Below are 20,211 nucleotides of genomic sequence, written 5' to 3' on the forward strand. Positions count from 1 at the left end.
CTCCATTATCCAACCGTCCCCTGTGTATAAAACCCCCCCTACCTCCCTGGAAGTCATTTACAAGGGACCCTTCATACAGCTCAGTGCCCCCTTCCACACGTTAGTGTTCACCCTCCCACCACCTGTGCAGTAAAGGAGTAATTAGCAGAAGTTACTGCTCCAGGTCCTACATGTTGAATGGAAGATAGAGCACCCCCTGCCACCCGTGGGACATCAAAGCTGCTGCTGATACCACCCCCCACCCCTAGGAGGGGAGAATGGGTAAGGGCCCCAGTGCATTGCTTTGCCCAGGTGCCCACACTGCTGTTAAGACGGCCCTGCTGCCTAGAAATGAACACAGTAATTGGCATATATGTACTGCTAGACACCACTCATAGAATGATTAACCTGTTATTTTTTGAATCAATGTTCTTGTTTTTTTCCCCCTAAACATTAGATGTATTTGTTTATTTATTTATTTACAGTTTCTTATATAGCACAGCAGATTCCTTTACGCTTTACAATAGTAGACAGTGATAAAACAAACTGGGTAATGACAGACAGACTTGGGGGTTAGAGGGCCCTGCTGCAAGCTTACAATTTATTACATCATAATACACTTCAACGTATTTAACAGTTAATATATTGGCTTATCTTTGGCATAATTATATGCTGTAATGCAGCCCAATCATGTTCCCAGTATAGGGGATGCAACACTGTTTTTCTGTCAATAAACAGAAGTGATATGTAAAATGATACATTAGACAGTTTACACTTACTTGTAATACTTATTGTAACAGTTACTGTTTTTCAATAACTGACTGCAACAGTTATTTCTTATTTATATACACAGGATTGTCTGTCTTTGTATATGCACTGCAAAGAGAGCAGCATAAATCCAATTTCATGTATTTCAGTAACACTGTGTGAAATATAACACTGCATAATGGCCCTTAATCAGACCTGATCGCAGTACAAATTTGTTCTCAAAATGGGCAAAAAAATGCTGGACTGCAGGTGGGGCAGATGTAACATGTGCAGAGAGATTTAAGGTGGCCATACATCTACAGATTTATTGTCCGATCTGTCTGGTTGGAACAAAATCCTGGTAAAAGATGAGAGCAAATGACAGTTGACCATTTGCTTTGAAATGCTGAAATTCAGATATTACCAGCTGTTTGTTCCAACCGGCCCAATCTGACAATCGATCTGTAGATGTATGGCCACCTTTAGATTTGTGTGAGTTATTTTGTTTCTGTGCAAGGTAAATACCGGCTGCATTATTTTTACACTGTAATTTAGATTTCAGTTTCAACACACCCCACCCAAATTTAACTCTCTCAGCACGTTACATCTGCCCCACCTGCAATGCAGCATTTGTTTTGCCCATTTTGAGAACAAATTTGTACTGCGATCAGGTCTGATTAAGGGCTATTATGCAGTGTTATATTTCACATAGTGTCACCGAAATTCCATTTAGAGTATTTGTGCTTCTTCTATTATAAACACGTTCAAGAGAAAACATACAATATTCACAATTGTGACCATGAAAATGGGTCAATTATTAGGGATTTTTTCTCCCACCAAAGTCATTGACTTTGCACTAGGACAAGCTCGTACTCTCTTTTACTATGCTAAAGTATATTAATGAACCACTCTAAGACATCCTGACATAATTTTAACTAGATTGGAGCATCTTCATAGTTTTCGTTATTTTCACCAAAAAAGTGAAACTTCAGGCCTCTTGCCAGAACAGAAGATGTTGACTCAGATCAAAATGCTTTTGCACGTTTCTTATTCAAGTCAAGTCACAACTTTTCCACACTAGCCGATTTTGAATTTCTCAAATTCAGTTTTTTCACTCCGCCCTAATATATATATATATATATATATATATATATATATATATATATATATATATATATATATATATATATATATAGCGTTAAGAAGAAGCGTCACTCCAGGTACTGATTCAATAATCGTTTACTGCTAGTCTACAGTGTTTCGGGCCGGAGCCCGTCTTCAGGACATAAACGGTCTATGGTTTATGTCCTGAAGACGGGCTCCGGCCCGAAACACTGTAGACTAGCAGTAAACAATTATTGAATCAGTACCTGGGCCCTTATTCTGGTTGGTGCGGCCGGAGCCGCATATGCGGCTCCGACCGTGCAGGCGAATCCCCGCCTTCCATACGGATCGCCACGGCCGTCCGTACACGGACATGTGGCGGTCCGCATGAAAATGGCGGGGGATACGCCTCCACCATCTTGGAGCAGCCCCCTGCATTCGATGGTCGCCGACCATCGAAGGCAGGGCCGCACGCTCCACCAGCTCCCGCACCCATAGACCTCACGGACACTTGTCCGTGTGAAAGCATGTATGGGGGCGGCCAGCTGACATCCGGCGATGTCAGATGCCCGCCCCCAACACATGCGTCACAGCCTCATTTCCATGCGTACGCCCCGCGTTTGCATGGGAACGCCCATGAAACGCGGGGCGTATGCAAAGGGAAATGAGGCTAGGTAGCCCCTCACGCCCCTATCCACCCCCTTTGCGGCGTTAAAATAAAATGTGCGGCGATTTCGCCTGCACATGCGCAGAGTGCCCTCTGCACATGCGCAGAGCGAAAACATCGGCGGAACGGCCGCAAGCGGCCGTTACCGCTTAGATCAGAATAAGGGCCCTGGAGTGACGCTTCTTCTTAACGCTATTTGACAAGCGCTGGTGCAGCCAGCGATCAGCGGGCACCCAGGCCAAGCTATCCAGTGGAGCAGGGGCAGGTGAGGAGTGCCGGACTTTCTACTATATATGCAAAATTTATTGAGAAAAGGCATATATATGGATAACTGGATTAATGCAAACCTCCCAACTGTCCTGATTTTTTGTGAGACAGTCCCGTTGTTTTGGGACTGTCCAGTGTTCAACCCATGGTCCTGCGGTTGAGGTGGGGGTTCAGTTGGGAGTCCCCCCATCACCTGCTGCACTGTCCTCTCACCTACTGGTCATGCCCCCACAATGATGCAAAATGGGGCGTGGATCGCAATCACAGTTTTGACATGAAGCCAAGCCCCCTTTTCCCCAGCCAAAACATTTTTCAGGAGTGTGCAGTCCAGGAAGTAATGATATGGCCCCCGCAGAACACTTCTAAATACCCTGGACTTTGTTTTGCATCTTGGGGACATCATTACATAATTTCTTAGTACATCTTTTTTTACTAACATCTTAGGCCACAGAGGGTGGGGGTGGTGGGGTTTTGGAAAGTCTAGGCACTAGGGGGTTTAGGGTTACGGTTAGGGGGAGAGTTTTTGCTATGCACTAAAAAGAGGAGGGGGTAGGGACTCACAGGGTGTTATGATAAGGTAGCATGGGGAGTGGTTTAGGATCAGGTATCTGGTATGGTGGATTAGGGGGGTAGAGGGAGAGGAAAAGTGTACCATTGAGATGCCACTGTTAGGGCCAGATGTACTAAGCTTCAAAAGTGATAACATGGAGAATGATAAACAGCCAGCCAATCATCTCCTACCTGCCAGGTCACAGACTGTGTTTAAAAAATGTCAGAGAGGAGCTGATTGGTTGGTTGTTTATCACTCCATTTTATCACTTTTGAAGCTTAGTACATCTGTCCCTCAGTCTTATTATCCCAACCACCATTCATCTGTATTCCATCTAGCTGTATTACATTCATAATGTCCCAGATTTGTGCAGCCTGGTTAAGGCATTACACCTCCAACTCAAGAACTGTTTTCCATCCAAGTGACAGATGTATTCCATGAGCAGAGGTCAGACAGCCAGGCTGCAGGGTCACCCTTCCTCTGCCCTGCTATGCCATGGGTTGCCCATCATCAGATTTATACTATGCACTGTAGAGCTGCTGCTTATATGATGACATACAGGGGCAGGCACAGACATATAGGCATGTTAAGTAAGATAAGTGATCTATTACATAAGGGGAGTGATTGGAGCCAGCGTGCCTCCCTCAGCACAGTGTTCCCACCAGACAGACACATCTTATATTATCAGCTTCACTTACTCATCCCTTGTATTGATCACAATGGATGGCGTTTCAGTGGATGTTCTGTACAGCAAGGAGATCAATAATGTGCCCAAGGGAAAGAAGACTGATTAATGCCCCCCCGCCAGACAGAAGCTGCACATACATGAGCGACAGGGAAGCTAATACTGGTCATCCCTGCAGCACAGCTACTGCACTAACAGTCTTACTAACTGTATCACTCTTATCAAATATACACTGCACTGCTCCCTTTTGTTATAGATTAATATCTCATACACCTAAACTTTCTCTGACAAATGCTCTATAAAATTGTGAAAACCGCATTAAAATCCTGCCAGCAGTTATCAAGATTAGACCAATCAGGTGTCTGCCAGGGACTTTACTTAGATAGGGAAGATACTATATGATGAGTGTACCCAGCAATATTGCCCGCGATTGGACCAGGCGGGGGACATACAGGGACTATGTACAAACTGGACCTGGACTAAACCCCGATCGAAATATGCATTCCGGATCTTGTGGTGCCCCGTCCGGGGGTGTCCCTGTGATAGCTATCACCAGGGACATGGGGAGGGGAAGATTACAGCCTTCCCGTGTGGTCCAGGCCGTCCGGGTTTTGCTACATGCCCGGACCATACAGGGAGGCTTTATTCTCTCCCTCCTCCTCTACCTGGTGACAGGTGTCCCAGGCGGGTGCCGGACGCATTTCCGACAGTCGGGATCCCGACAGTCATTTACCCGACGTCGGGATCCCGACTATCAAAATGCCAACAGCCGGGTGCCCGACGCCCACCCGCTATTTTCCCTCGTGGGGGTCCACGACCCCCATAGAGGGAGAATTAAATAGGTGGCTCGCGTTGCGAGCCACTGTGCCCGCAAGGGGCTTCTTTGCGCTCGCCATGCTGTCTGAGTACAGGTAGTCGGGATCCCGACATCGAGCTAATGAATGTCGGGATCCCGACTGTCGGAGCCCCATACCACACCCGTCACAGGCAGCCCCCCCAGACAGAACACCCCCGGACCAGACGCTACAAGCTCCGTTTGTGATGTCTGGTCTGGCGGTCCGGGGGTCTTGTCCTGGTCCGGTTTTTACCCATACCCGAACATACAGTATACACTTGCTTATAGCAACAGCAATGCTGTGGTGGTCATGCTGCATCCGACAGCATGCATCTCGCTAGCAATGTGCAATGTGAGTATCTTAGAAAGCCAGTGTCTGGCATCATGTGTAATGCTGGGTACACACCAGGATGACAAGGGTCCGATCCCATTAATCTAGAGCCAATTCCGACCGATTGGATGTAGATTGTGTGGTGATTGGGCCCTTTTCTGTCCTGGTGTGGACTGATACCGATCCGATGCGCGGTCCCGCGGGTCGGTCGTTCTTCAGATCCTACCTGCAGCAGGTAGGATCTGAAGAATGACCATACTCCCAGGTGCGGGTCGCCATCGGATCGGACCCGCTCACAGTGCACATCGTGATCGGGTCGTGCCCCCCCCACGTCCTCGTGAGTGGGTCGGAAGAAACACTGACGACCCGCTCACGATGATGCTAGGGGAAAGGGGCAAGAAACCTTTCTGGCTTGGCATAGCAAAGGTTATAGTTACGCCACTGACCCTGATACGTTCTACAAAATGAGTTGGTAATGTTAAATTTCATCTTTTTTTGCTGGGCTTGCCCCCAGCGTGTCGGTCGTCGTTGTGGGGGTGTCAGGCGGCGTTGCGGGGGTGACGGTCGGCGGGTTTTCTGGCGCTTGGAGATGATGTAATCTCCGAGCGCCAGCTCAGGGCCTGAATTCACCGGCGTCTAGGGTGACCAACTCATCGCTTTAATCCGAGACACATATTAATTACACAGGTTCTGTGGCAGTTAAAACCAGGTGAAATGGAGCCTTGAGGTGTGGCAGTTTAAGACCAGGTGAAAGCCAGCCACAGAACCTGTGTAATTAATATGGGTCCCGGATTAAAGGGATGAGTTGGTCACCCTACCGGAGTCCCCTACCCGGCATAATGCCGGGGGACGCCGGTGTAAAAGGGAACAACTGCCGGGTCGCATCCAGGTCCAAAAACCCGGGTGCGACCCGGCAGTTTTTGTGTAAAAGTGGTATAACTTTCACTATCTCCTTAGCTTTTTAAATAGCTGAAACAAGATGTAGGGAGAATTATTAGATATGCAGCTAGACACTAATAATAATTAGTGAAAAAATCTGCCTTGTATAAGAGGACATATTTTTGAAGGAGCAACTAGGTATGCAGTTCAGAGACCCATTGATATTCAACAGGTCTTTTTTCAATGATAGATTTTCCTGCTAATAAATGGGATATCTCAATAAACAAGATATGCAGGAGAAATTAGAGGTATAATAAACATCAGTGCAATGAATGGCTGTAAATCAATAAACCATTGCTCTTATTGGGGACAGAATAACATAACTCCTTTAGACATGAATTTATAGAAAAGTGCCATGTTGTGCTGTTCCGTACATGTTTACGATTGAGTCAATTTTAATACTTAATTCGTAGACGCAAAAAGTTGCATATGTTGGGGAAAATAGAAAAGGGAGAATGAAAAATCTCCTTCAAATCTGTTGCTACTGCTGCTGCTTGCAGGGAAGTGCACCTGTGCCAATGTAACAAGTGAGCGAGTGCACGCAGATTTATTACACCTGCTGAAGGAGTCAGAGGGCTTCTGCTGTTAAAGCTCAGTGTGCGGAGACACCTGATTAACACTGGGTCATTGCAGGAAAGCTACACACACATAAGCTCCAATGAGAGAGCCCAGAAAGGATTAGGGTACAGAGTATCAGAGGTAAACCCTCTTCCTAGCCCTGGACGCTGCTTTTTACCAATTTACCTGTGGCATTGATGGGAAAATGAGCGATCCCTGGCAGGGGAGGGAGAACCTGAAAATTTGAAACTATGGGCAGTATTCAATGAGAAAAATTTGCCGTGATTTATGGCGAGTTTGTGCTATTTTCGCGTTGGAAGGAGCATTTTGCTCTCCAAAAGTGAACCACCCTATTCAATGTGATATTTTCGCCGTCTTTTTAAGATCTTTTCATGGAGAACTGGAATGTGAACTTTTAAACTAAAAGGTTTTTTTTTTAATTTTGGTGTAAAAAAAATCAGGATTTTTTTCTGTGAAGGGGCATGTTATTTTTATTCATGTGCTTATGGCACATGAATATATATTTAATAAAAAAAAATGTAAATTTTTTTTTTTTTACACAGAGTAGCCAGCAGGGGGCCGGAGCTCTCGAGCAGCTCATTAGATATTCATATATTCACTGCACCCGATCTACATATGCACGATCGAGTGCAGTGAATACTGGGTCCCCCGCTGGCTATGGGGGGGGGGGGGGGGCAGCTTGTGCTGCCTGGGTCCCGGGGAGCCCTCCTCCCCTCCACATATGTTCTGGGGCAGCCAGGGAGACTTTAATCTCCCTGGCTGTCACCGTCCCCCGGCTCCCTGCCAGCTCCCTGCCGTGGACGCTCGTCCGCTGCAGGGGTTAAGACTCGCCGCGAGTGGCGGCGAGTCTTAACCACATTGAATAGTGGGAGCAGGAGTGGCAGCGAGCCCTCCGGAACAGGGCAAGTGCATGGCGAGAGAAAAAATCTCTCGCCATGCACGGAGAATTTTTCTCATTGAATACTGCCCTATGATTAGTCTCACTAGATTTTTTAATTCCTTTTTTTGAATGTGGGTATTATTGTTTTGATATATCTATTGGAAGGGCACATTTTTACTGTTCACACTGGGAGCCATATTGCTTAGATAAAGCCCTGTCTTTTTTTTTTATAAAAAATGCTAGGGGAAGGGAAGCGCAAGAAACCTTTCTGGCTTGGCAGAGCAAAGGTTATAGTTACGCCACTGACCCTGATACGTTCTACAAAATGAGTTGGTAATGTTAAATTTCATCTTGTTTTGTAAATATTAAGTCCTAAAACTTAATACTGTACATAGAATCTTGTGACAAATTACTGGCTTCCTTTACTTAATAAACACAGCATGACTGACTGTGTGCCTTGCAGACCAATGACATAATGGGCCTTATTCTAGTTCACTCTTAGAAGAAAATTCCTTCTCAAATGGACAAAACCATATGCACTGCAGGTGGGGCAGATGTAACATGTGCAGAGAGAGTTAGATTGGGGTGAGTTATTTTGTTTCTGTGCAGGGAAAATACTGACTGCTTTATTTCTACACTGCAATATAGATCTCACTTTGAAGAAAACCCCCACCAAATCTAATTCTATCTGCACCTGTTACATCTGCCCCACCTGCAGTGCACATGGTTTTGTCCATTTGAGAAGGAATTTTCCTCTAAGAGTGAACTAGAATAAGGCCCAATGTGCGTTGATAATAGTGCTAATGTCTGTGTATAGTGTGTAATAGTGAATGTCTGGGCTGAAGTGTGCATGTGGTCTGTGCATGGATTCCACCTCAGTCTTTTATATAAATCTGTAGGCAGCAATTGTACGAGTGTACAAATACGTTATGAAAATACATGTGATTAAACAATGTCAAACTCTGTTTTTGCCCAGTTTATGAATGGTGTCACATGCTAATAAGCATCCTACATGGCTTTAACAGGATAACAAAAGCACCAGTATTCTTGTATGTTCAATGTGGGAGCTAAAACAAGTGACTTACAGAACTGTTCACTTAACAAGTCATCTTGTATCATTTGCAATAAAATGGAGTTGAAAGGGTTCTATAGATACAAATGAATGTTTCAGGCTCCATTAATACATATTTACATTATGTAGGATGCATGAGCAGTCACTGAGCTGAGTGTTACCGAAAATTAATAAAAAAAATTTTTTATTTTGTCTTGAATATTTTCAGCCAATACTGTTGCGATTATTATCATTTTAACTTATGCTGCTATGCAGCAAAAATCTTGTCCCCTTATCGTTTGTCCCAAAAAAGATAGACTTTCTCTATCTGCTTTGTGCATGCTCTGACATGATCGGTGTGTACATCATATCTACATCCATTATAGAGCCTATTAATAAGAAGTAGGGACGGCCATCCTTGCCTTTGCCATCGATGGCAAAAGTACAACTGGCCATCAATAAGTGTAATAGCATTCAATGGATGACCATCGATGTTTTTACATATTTATGGTCATCCATTTTCTTTGATTGGTTGGTCTGGGGGACAATCAAAATACGGGGGCGGAGCTATGCTCCGTGTAGCGGCACCTTGGGGAAACAGCAAAAATGAAACTATTCGTTTAAGCTTGACATTGATGGTCGGAAACCATCTGGTTCTCCCCCATCGATGGCAAAACTATTTGACATCGGCCATGAACCATCAATGATTTATAATAATCGATGGCAATGGCCATCCCTACATACAATTGGTGCTGTGCACACTGCCGGATTAGGGGAGGGGAGCTTTAGCAGCCTGCAGGAACTGATTGGACAAGATCCATCTGTCCCTGCAGTTTTCAGAAGAATTAAGAATTATTTTTCATATAACTGCATTCAGCTGGTGCTATACAGGGTAAATGGGCATACACACAGGGTGAATTCAGCCCCATTTCTAAGTGATATGACTAGATCGCTTAGAAATGGAGCACTGACCGCTCCGTATCAATAGCGATGGCCGGTCCCAAGCGCTGCTATTGCCCACAGAGCTAGATTGCTGGGCTTAGCCTATAAAAAATAGGCAAAGCCGCGCTCAGCACGATTGCTCAGCACACAGCATCGCAGGTGTCCCGCCATGTTTGCTGAGGGATCGTGCTTAAGCCCAGAGAGCTGGATCACCGAATCTGTATGCCCCTTAAGTACTTAAGGTATTTTTTAATGGATTTCAGCTTGCTTCATAACTGCACTGTGCAATGCGTTGGTCTTATTATGTGACGTTGTAGGAGTCAACAATAAAAGCCACGTACACACTGGGTGAAATAATAAGCGATATTGGACAGCACGGATGGTGTAATGGTTAGCACTCACAGTGCTGAGGTCATGGGTTCGATACCCACCATGGCCCTAACTGTGTGGAGTTTGTTTATTCTCTCTGTGTTTGCGTGGGTTTACTCAGGTTTCCTCCCACAATCCAAAAATATACTGGTAGGCTAATTGGCTCCCAATAAAATTAACCCTAGAATGTCTGTGTGTACATGTGGTAGGGAATATAGATTGTAAGCTCCACTGGAGATGGGACTGATGTGAATGTTCAAATATTCTCTCTGTAAAGCGCTGTGGAATATGTGTGCGCTATATAAGAAACTTTTAATAAATAAATATGGCTTATTACATACCTACCAACTTCTTGGCTGCTGGAATAGGGACACTTGCGCAGCCGTAAAGGGGGCGGGGCATATGCAAATGATGGTGCGGTTTACGCAAATTAGCCGCAACCCCATTTTTGGCCGCTGTGCGCATGCGTCTATTCAATCAGCTTGGGGGGCTCCCAACTGCCACCCCCCGCAGCGGGACAATGCCGGCCGCGGGTGGGACAGCGGGACAGGACCTGAAAATCTGGACTGTCCCGCTGAAATTGTGACACTTGGGAGGTATGTCATTATATTGCCCTGTGTGTATGCCCTCATGCCTATGCACGCTCCCGTGGGTCGATAATGACCCCTCTGTCGTCTGTGCATGCGCCTCCCTGCATGATAATCATGAGTTGCTTAATAGGCATCCAGACCTGGCTTTTTGGCTGAGCAATAGGCTTCAGCACGTTCACTTAGCATTTGTGCTATTTTCTAAGCAATCTGACTAGATTGCTTAGAAAGTAAGCACAGATGACTCCGTGTGTATGCTCCGAGAAATTAAATATCTCTTGCTAACTAAGTCAGTGCATGCAGTCAAAATCAAGGGATGGCCATCGATCATTGCTGATGCATAATACTGTAATTGATGGTTTATGGCAGATGTAGAGTACTCAGGTTTTTTTGCCATCAATGGAGAACCAACCAGGTGCTTTTCCTTCACTAATGGCACAGTAGCTGCATAGCCGAGGAAAAGTATACATTTCTTCTCTCCCCAAGGTGTCGGGCTACGGAGCATAGCTCCAACACCTTGAAGCCCCGCACCGAAGTTCTGATTGGCCCACAACCACGGGCCAGTTAGCCAAAGAAAAAGTATGACATCAATGGAAAAAAGAGTAGATGGTCATCAATTGACTTTCTCATGTTGTCATAGATTACTACTTGTGGCACCGGCATCGATGGCGACCACACCGATGGCCATCCTTTGCACTGTACTGCATTTAGCAGCAGGTTCTCACACGGTGAGTCGGTGACACACACACACACAAACATCATCTCGTCATCAGTAGCAGTGGGAGGGAGGAGTCTAAAACACTGGGCGGGGCCCCGAGCTCTGAGACCCTGTGACGAAGCCTAAGGGGGCAGACCCGGAAGCGTTGCTATGAGCGCTGTGGGCGCTGTGCAATCTCCAGGCCCGGGTCTGACTTCCTTCCTGCGCGCCATTTTCAAACCGCTTCTGTGGCTGTGCCCGCCGCCGGTGCCGCCGCTTGTGTATACTGACAGCCATCATCTCACGTCACCCGCCCCCTGCGTCCAGCCCGGACCAGCTGGGGACATGAGGCCGTGAGCGTACGCTGGAGAGCGGGGAAGGCAGGCGGCGGCAGTGTCCGAGTCGTTCTCAGTAAGTCCCCTGTGTCATTATAGCTGTCACCCATACTCTGTGATCTCTGCGACTTTTCCACGCTGCCGACGTCATGCTCGAATCTCATGCCGTGATGTCATTTGAATACAGCGAGAGGGGTGTAGAGACCGGTCGGGTTCACTGGGATGGATCTATCCCTGTGTTGTATTGGGGTAATGTGATATATGGGTTGCGAATGGTTGAGAAGCTTCTGTGGAACTACATCTTCCAGCATGCCCTGCCACAGTTTTGCAGGAAGGACTGCAGCTATGCATGCTGGTATGTGTAGTTCCACAGCAGCTGGCATTGCCACAGATTGTTGATGGTCTCTGTCATTGGAGCTTCTGTTCAAGCATCATGCCCACATATGTGCACTACGACGCAGCCCTAGATCTGTCCCAGGCCTGTGAGATGATCCTCATTAGATTCGTGGACAGTATCTCATGTGATACCTCGGCAGGGAGAATGCCATACAGCTTTTATGCTGTCCTGTTGCATACTAGGGGGTTTATTCAATGTGGCAGTGAGGGGAGTTTGTATGGCGAGGAAAAGCCATCCTTTTAAAGGGAGAGGTTCACCGCAAATGCAGCGAGCCCTTCTGTTTTGATGGCCACACTCGCTGTTTCTGCGTCGCTGAAAAGAGCCAGCAAAATGAAAACGGCGAGTGAAGCGTTGAATACTCTGACTGCGAGCTATCAGCACTGCTCGACCCTATATCTCGCTGTAGGGATCGCTGAGGGCATTGAATATACCTCAATGTATTGTATATGATCCTAGTCATGGCTGTGGGATTTGACAAATTCTTGTGACATCCATGATGTTCTCTGGATCTGATCCCATGCGCACAGGACCTCTTATCAAATTAAATGTAAATCACATTTAATATGGCAATTTTCACACGATTTATTGGTCTGGTGCATCAATATCGCATGAGATTTAGGCCATATAATATGTGTATTTGCACCTTTTAGCTCTTGCACCAATAGTAGAACACCTTTAATGTGGATTAGTGTGAAGAATGTTAGGAGTTATGTTATGAAATAAAGTTGGGTTCAATAAAATTGGACCAATAAATTATTGATGGTATGTTTTTCATCTTGTTTTATTGGCCTCAGACTTCTCACTTTCTTTTGAAAGGATGTGTATTTTTGAAAACAAACAAATATTGTAGTTCATACAAGTGATCTCACATTAGCACATTGGTGAAATGTGAGTACAGGTTGTATGATGTGGCAGTTCCCGGAATCGACAAACATCTTGCTTACTTATACACCTTATACAGTCATAAAACTGGTCCTGGTTTATCACCAGGGCTTCCATCTGCCTGCGTTTGGAGATAACATAGGACCTTATTCTGATTCACTTGCAAAGGCAAATTCCTTCTAAAATGGACAAAACCATTTCCACTGCAGGGGGGCACATGTAATATGTGCAGAGAGATTTAGATGAGTTATTTGGTATCTGCAGGGAAAATACTGACTGCTTTATTTTTACACTGCAATATAGATCTCACTTTAGTAAAGTAAAACCCCACCCAAATGTAATTCTCTCTGCAAATGTTACATCTGCCCCCCTGTAGTGCACATGGTTTTGTCCATTTGAGAAGGAATTTGCCTTTGCAAGTGAATCAGAATAACCCCCTTAGTCTCTGAATGCTTGTGGGTTTGATGGCTTGGGCCCAACATTGCTTCCTGGGTTATTAGGAGATCCTTTTACACTGAACCATAATCTGGGTCGACTTGGCAATAATTTGGATAATTTCTGGTGGGTGTGATACAGTACAGCTGTTTTATTGATGATGTAAGTAATGCAAGTCATACTCTTTTATACACACACTGATTGGATGGGGCAAAGCTAGATTGCAGTGGGGTGTCATGCAGATTGAGATGTGGGATCACTGTAAAGGTGTGGTATATGGTCCCGACAGTCGGGATCCTGACTGGCCGGACTCAGACAGTGGGAAACGCAACAAAGCCCCTTGCGGGCTCGCCAATCTGCTGGCACGGTAGCTCGCTACGCTCGCCACCTATTCTTTTCTCCCTCTATGGGGGTCGTGGACCCCCACGAGGGAGAATAGCCGTTGGGACCCCGAGTGTCGGGGTAATGACTGTCGGGACCCCGAGTGTCGGGGTAATGACTGTCGGGCACTCCACTGTAAAGTGTGAATTTTGCAGACCATCTTTCTCAGGTCTCAAGGAGCTGTACAAGACTTGCATCTCCCACTATGGTGCACCTAACACAGTGAAAGATTGTGCCGCACATGGGCAGTAGTAGCCTTTGCGGCCATGGGTTAGTAAAGAAAGCCTCTCTGGAGGAGTATTATGGAATCTGTGTAGTAGAACTCTCCTGCGTGCATGCTGACCGATGATGGGGAAAATCACCCGGTTTTGGTGGTGCTCCTTCACTCATCAGCTGGGCCAGCGATAATACGGGAAGGTGCATCAGCGCTCACCACTGCCCCGTACACACTGGGCGGCTTTCGAGATGAAAGCAGCTCAAACGAGTAAACGGAAAGTTGCCCAGTGTGTATGGGCCTTTAGGGACTGAGAGTGTTATGGCAGGCACTCTAAAAAAGAGGTACTTACTGGCATAAAGATTAATGTACACTATAGTCTCATCATGACTGGTACATTCACAGATCCAAGTACCATTGTGAGGGAAGGTTAAACCAAATGTCCAAATCTAATATAATATTTATTCATATTATCCAGGTAGTTTAACCTTTGAGTGCCAACATTTCTGTGCGAGAGCCTCAAAATATCCACTAAAAGTGCCACTTACAGCGATCGTTCTTTTAGTATAAATTAATACAAATACGGCCAAGTTATTTAATTGATGCTTAGTTAAATATTGCACCCAAAAAAGGAACAGTAGCTGTGAGCTGGGTTTTAGCAGATATTTTGAGGATCTCACCGCAACGTTGGCACTCAAAGGGTTAAATAATAATAAAGCTGCCAGTTAATACGTTTATCATTTTGAAGTTAACAAAGTATGCTCTTTTTAAAAGTGATTCTTCTGATGAGCTAAAGCAGCCATTGGATAAGCAGGGAATATGGATGCCCCCTGTTTTGGATGCTTTACATCCAATCTGCTCTAGTGCTTGGTGTCCGAGGTCCAGTTTAACTGTTACCTTGGGGCTCTTGGGCCATAGAAACAAAAACAGCAGGGAATCCTTGCACAGTGCCAGGAGTTTAAATGAGCGTTTTCAGCTGGAGAATCCCCGAACAGCCCATGGATTGGCTATTCTTTCTGTTGGTATAATTAATGTTAGTGTAGCCACCATGATTAAGGAATATTCAGAACATTTAAATTGTTGTCTTTTTCTCCAGAATGCCTTTATCACCTTTGACAATTGATGGAATGCAATTAGCCACAATAATTCGCTGCGTGCTTATCAAGGCAATTATCCCTGAAAGCAGCCTGAAGTTAATGGGCATTTTTGGGGGCTCCACATGTTAATACAAAGGTCTGGGAACTTATCTGGAATCTGTATTAACAGTTCCTTTAATGGCAAAAAGTAAGGGCTCTAAGTGACTAGCTCCATTTCCAAAAACGACTATAACCCACTGTATTCCATGCAATAATCATACCAGAGGCAGGATAATAGAGATTGCATAGAGGGGGAAGCAGGCTGCTTCCAATCCACTCCAACAGGAAGTTGCTGAGATCACATGATGCAGGAGAATATACTTGGGATCGTACGTGATGGGAGTATTAAGCAATCTTCCAGAGACTGACTGTCTTATTACATTACCACCCTATGTAAAGGAATGAGCCATCAGCATCACATGCACTTCAGCATCTGTCAGATGAGCCAGGATACATTCTTTCAGTCAGGAGGGATCGTAGTACATTTGTGTAACAACTTATGTGTTCCCTTTTATTATACCACAAATAGAGCTAAAGGCAGTATTGCCCCAAATCTCTGTCCGGGTTGGGATCATTTGGTCGACATGGGTCTAGGATGAGTCAAAAGGTCGACATGGTTTTTTTTAACCAGAATGTCGTCAGTCGACATGGACACAGTTTAAAGTGCACTGCATCCCCTCGCTTCACTCGCGATGCTTCGGGCACACTTTTATTATCCCACCATGCCCTAGTGCCATGATGGGTAACCTATGACACGCGTGTCACTCATGACACACCAGGGCACATTGACTGACATGCCTATGACCATCCAGTGTGGTGAGTGAAAACCCGGAAGTGCGCAAGGAAAGCGGCTAAGCCAGCACGTATGGTGTGCGGATTCATTATTGAATCCCGGTGGTCGGGATCCCGGCGTTTAAAATTCCGACCGCCGAAATCCCGACAAGCGGGGGACGTGGATCGCCCCCCCTTGCGGGCTCGCTATTTATTCTACCTCCGAGGGTGTCGTGGACACCCACGGAGGGAGAAAGTGTCGGGAATTCGGCCGTCGGGATTTTGAACGCTGGGATCCTGACCGCCGGGATTTACACTGCATCCCTGCTGTGCCGCCAATTGGAAGGGGAGGGAGCAGAGCTAGCTCCCGCTCTCTATAATCCACCCCTGCTGCTGTAGTTGGGCCTGTGGAAGCGCCAGCTGGGGACTACAGACCATCCTCTTGCCACTGAGTCCTGGCACTTGATCGACAGAAGCTACCAGAGGAGCTTTGGGGCGAGGTGAGGACTGGGCATTTTGAAAGGGGAGACCCTGCTCTTTCTGTCCAGGAGACCTGCAGATTACACTCCCTGGGACACCTTTCCCACACATGGTCGCTGTTGAAAACTCTACAGCAGGGGTCCTCAAACTATTTTGCTCTGGGACCCCATTAGACAATAAAAATAATTACGGGACCCCAGCAAGTTACTGCTGAAGGTCATCACATCACATGTGTAGTCAGCAGACAGCACATACATGGCAGCATTGTGGAGGCACAAACTGAGTCTAAAATAACAGACAATTCAACAGATTCAATTCTGTTGAACAACTCCTTGAATCACTGACTGAGATTAGAAAAGTCATCAGCCTGATGGTCAGCAACATGGAGTCGCGACCCGATGCTGAGAAGGTCGTGACCCTCTTTGGGGTCAGGACCCACAGTTTGAGAACCGCTGCTCTACAGGCTCCGAACGCCACACTATTCACTGCTTCTATTTGCACTGGTAGCTGCTTTTTTGACAGACACTGTATTAATGCAGCCTTCTTAAATGATATCTTGCTCTTTCACATTGACTTTCATATTTATAATGGGCACCATGGTGTGTGGCACATGTATTATAATGGAGCATCACGGTGTGTGGCACATGTATTATAATGGAGCATCACGGTGTGTGGCACATGTATTATAATGGAGCATCACGGTGTGTGGCACATGTATTATAATAGAGCATCACGGTGTGTGGCACATGTATTATAATGGAGCATCACGGTGTGTGGCACATGTATTATAATGGAGCATCACGGTGTGTGGCACATGTATTATAATGGAGCATCACGGTGTGTGGCACATGTATTATAATGGGCACCATGGTGTGTGGCACATGTATTATAATGGAGCATCACGGTGTGTGGCACATGTATTATAATAGAGCATCACGGTGTGTGGCACATGTATTATAATGGAGCATCACGGTGTGTGGCATATGAATTATAATGGAGCATCACGGTGTGTGGCACATGTATTATAATGGGCACCATGGTGTGTGGCACATGTATTATAATGGAGCATCACGGTGTGTGGCACATGTATTATAATGGAGCATCACGGTGTGTGGCATATGAATTATAATGGAGCATCACGGTGTGTGGCACATGTATTATAATGGGCACCATGGTGTGTGGCACATGTATTATAATGGGCACCATGGTGTGTGGCACATGTATTATAATAGAGCATCACGGTGTGTGGCTTATGTATTATAATGGAGCATCACGGTGTGTGGCACATGTATTATAATGGAGCATCACGGTGTGTGGCACATGTATTATAATGGGCACCATGGTGTGTGGCACATGTATTATAATAGAGCATCACGGTGTGTGGCACATGTATTATAATGGAGCATCACGGTGTGTGGCACATGTATTATAATGGAGCATCACGGTGTGTGGCACATGTATTATAATGGAGCATCACGGTGTGTGGCACATGTATTATAATGGAGCATCACGGTGTGTGGCACATGTATTATAATGGAGCATCACGGTTTGTGGCACATGTATTATAATGGAGCAGCACGGTGTGTGGCACATGTATTATAATGGAGCAGCACGGTGTGTGGCACATGTATAATGGCTGCAAATATCACCAAATGATTGATACTTCTTAGTGACACGCGACTCGAGGAAGGCTACCCTTTTTTACGATTTTCTTCACACGAAGCTAAAAAGGTTAGCCATCACTGCCCTAGTGGATGGTAGGGCATGAAATACCACATGTCGGCTCAAAAAAGAAAAAACAGGGAAAAACCCCATGTCGTCCTTTTGACTGTCGACCTAATGCTTGTGTCAACATATTCCCATGTCGACTTAATGGTGTTGACCCAATGCTTGTCGACTAACATGCTGTAGACCAAATGACCGTATCCCCTCTGTCCAGTCATTGTCTGTTTAAAAGTAGAGTTGCGGTCTGCTTCCCTGCCCTCTCATGAGGAGGGGTGTGGACTCCGCAGTGAGAATTGTTGATGGTAGCCCACTTGTTAAAATAAAATAAGAGTACACTTGCACAAAGTAAATGGTATTTAAAAAACAAAAAAAAAAAAAACTTACGTCACACATACATCTTTCACATATGTATCAGGTCCTCTTCTTTCCATGTAACATCCACTGTCTCTGCAGACTTGCTTTGTAGAGAGACCTGGTGACTGGTTATTGTATAGCGGATCGACGGTGTCTAGATCAACCATGCTGATTCAACATGGACACCAAATAAGTGTACACTGTCCCCTCGCCATGCTTCGGGCACACTATTATAATCTAACTATATGCCTACTTGGATGGTAAAGTATAAACCAAGTCGGCCTAAAGCAAAGAGCACTAGATTTCTCTAGAGGGGCAGGCGCTAATATGTAATAAATTGTATTTATTTTTTTTGTTCATATATTTCAATATTTAACCCACTCAATATGAGGTTACATTAGCCAAGCTGCAGAATTTATACAGAGGTGTCAGTGTATTCACCTCTAATTGGTCTAGGTCTGAACTAGATATATATATCTCTATCTCTCTCCACTCAATCTTCAGAACAAAGGAAACTCTGTGCTGAATTTTTCAATTGACCTTTTCAGCCAAAAGGTCAATTGAAAAATTCAACGCAGAGTTTCCTTTGTTCTGAAGATTGAGGGTCTAAAGCAAAGAAACCTGAAAAACTCATGCGGACATTGTGTCTGTCGCTTTCCCATCGACCTGACGCTTGTGTCTAATCTTTGGTGCTGTCAACTATCTTTAGGTGTCTAACTTGACGGGTTCGACTAAACATGGTCTATTTAGACACCATAGTTCCGTCGAGCAGATACGGTATTGAATCGCCATAGAAATGAATGGGGATGAGCTCCTTAGCTGAGACCAGAGGAACTGCTTCTCTCAGCTAATCAGTGAATCCCTGTTGTCTATGTGAAAATATTGATAGGTGCACCAGTGTTCTAGATAATTTTGCATGGTTTTAGTATATGGTTGGTTTTGTAAGATTTACACCAAAAACCCTACATCGAACACTAGTCCCTCGGTGCACCCTTGTCTGCCCTACATGTTGCTCATTGACCTACAGGGATGACCTCTCTTCACAGCAAGTCAAACAAGGAAAGAAGAAAAGTACTCTTTGGGCGCACACTTAATTAACTTAACTTAATTAACGTTTAATTTTTAATCATAAAATAGTTTTCTAATAAATTTTGACATGACATAGAACATACTGTACATTAATAGCAAGTCATCAGCTTTTAAGCATAACCCTGGTTGGGAAACCTGTGTTGTGCCATGTACATTGCTATCCTTGCATGTGTCTGGTCTGGCCCTGGTGAAAACCAGGGTTGGATTTCTGGGCCATGCGACCAAGGGTTTTTTTTTTTTTCTCCCCCAAAGTGGTGGTGTTGCAACAGTGGAAAAGGGTATTGTGTTCACCAAATAGAACAGGCACCCAACCACGGTCCTCAAGGCACACCAACAGTGCCGATTTTAGTGATATCCAGGCTTGAGTACAGGTGACTTAATTAGTACCTGAGTGATTCTGAATAAACCAGCTGTGCTGAAGCCTGGATCTCACTAAAACCTGCACTGTTGGTGTGCCTTGAGGACCGTGGTTGGGAATGCATGAAATAGAACTTTGATCTGGTAAGCCTGTTCTTACACTAAATTGATTTGATGGAAAACTACACAAAGTGATAACATATTATCCAAGAAGACATACTAAAGGGTTGAGGTCCTGGTCTGACCTCCGGTGGGTGTACAGTAGACGGAACTTTGACACACACAACCTGTTATAGGCCTTCCACTGGATGGGTTTTGATGAAAACTTTAATAACTGACAGAAATAACCATAATTCAGTGACCTGAAATAACCATAAATCAATTAACTAAAATAACTGAAAATGGAGGTTGAAATATTGTACCCAAAAGCCTTGGAATAGCAACAT

At 45.2% G+C, this 20,211-nt stretch overlaps 1 protein-coding gene across 1 annotated transcript in view; it reads left to right on the forward strand.

Annotated features, from left to right (window-relative positions):
• Positions 1-11,350: 11,350 nt before the first annotated feature.
• The window catches only part of CEP135 (centrosomal protein 135), a 71,906-nt gene continuing 63,045 nt past the window's right edge, over positions 11,351-20,211 (forward strand). The window contains exon 1 of the mRNA XM_083168651.1: positions 11,351-11,620. The gene's annotated coding sequence lies outside the window, so the exon portion shown is untranslated. The remainder of the gene's footprint in view (positions 11,621-20,211) is intronic.

This window comes from Crinia signifera, chromosome 1, assembly GCF_055691185.1.
Source record: "Crinia signifera chromosome 1, ASM5569118v1, whole genome shotgun sequence".
NCBI lineage: Eukaryota > Metazoa > Chordata > Amphibia > Anura > Myobatrachidae > Crinia > Crinia signifera.